Source organism: Trichechus manatus, unplaced genomic scaffold, assembly GCF_000243295.1.
Source record: "Trichechus manatus latirostris isolate Lorelei unplaced genomic scaffold, TriManLat1.0 scaffold00369, whole genome shotgun sequence".
NCBI classification, from domain to species: Eukaryota; Metazoa; Chordata; class Mammalia; order Sirenia; family Trichechidae; genus Trichechus; species Trichechus manatus.
In genome coordinates, this window is record NW_004444305.1 from 448,829 (window position 1) to 450,087 (window position 1,259).

The following is a 1,259-nucleotide window of genomic DNA, read 5'->3' on the forward strand; positions in this document are numbered from 1 at the left end:
TCAGAATCTGATGTAGATGACATCCTATACCTGAAAACTGATGTAGTTATTGAATGATATCTAAGAATGGGGATAAATGTATTTGTGCATATAAGAGGGATGGGAACATTTCTTAACTACATGGTGGACTTTGAGCCAAAATCAGTGAAAGTGAGCTGGGATTAGCAGAGGCACTCCATCCAACATACAGACATATGGACAGGAATACATGATTGATGTTTTCATTCCAGATATGTTGGGTGGTTTCTTACATAACGAAATCACGTTGATATACATATATTATACTATAAGATTCCTCTAGCATAGTGATCCTCTTCTTTGTTATTTCATATTACAAAGAGCCTGAAGTAGCTAGGTAACCAATTTAAAGTAACATTTGTTTTATGGCATTATGGAAGTATTACTTCCTTGTGAACTAACTCCTTCAATGAAGAGGTTTCAAAGTTGTAGTTTTGGAAAATAAAAAATCTGTTAGTTGGGTATTAAATATAATAGTGAAACAAATCATTCTTACTTGGAGCTGTTTATTCCCAGACCCATGTATTTTGGCTTATGCACCATTTATTGGTTACAGATTCAAACTGTATATTGTTTCATGTAACAAAGAACCCAAGTCACTTGGGTTATAGGCCCAACAAGCAGAGCAATCTGTACTACAGGCTTGACCTGCAGCATAACTTTTACTTGCTCTGTACCCCGCTTTAAATTTTAAGATGTGGTTTCATTTTGCACAGTTCACTTTTAAGTCCGTCTCTTTTCTCCCACATTCTACTATCAATGGTAAGGAGAAACCATGCTGCCCCTTTAAGATCGTTAAGATTCCTCAGTCACATATCCATGTTAATCACTTACAAGTTCTACCATTCACCAAACATTTGAACATAATTCAGACAAATTCTTTGTCACTGCATAAAAAGTATCACCTTTCCTCCAATGTCCAATCATATGTTCACCATTTTCTTTTAAAGTCTCACCAGAAGCACATTTAACCTCCATATTACTAGCAACATTCTGTTCATACAATGATAGAACTTTCATCACAGCATAAAAAGTAAATAAATGTTATTAAAACTACTCTTGATAAGATTTTTTATGAATAAATAAAACACTTTAACCTCAATATTTTAAATTATTTAATCTCAGTGTACAAGTACATAATACGTGACTACTTTTTAACTTCCCTATACTTTTATAAAGGATCCTGGTGGTGTGGTGGTTAAATGCTTGGCTGCTAACCAAAAGGTCAACGGTTCAAACCT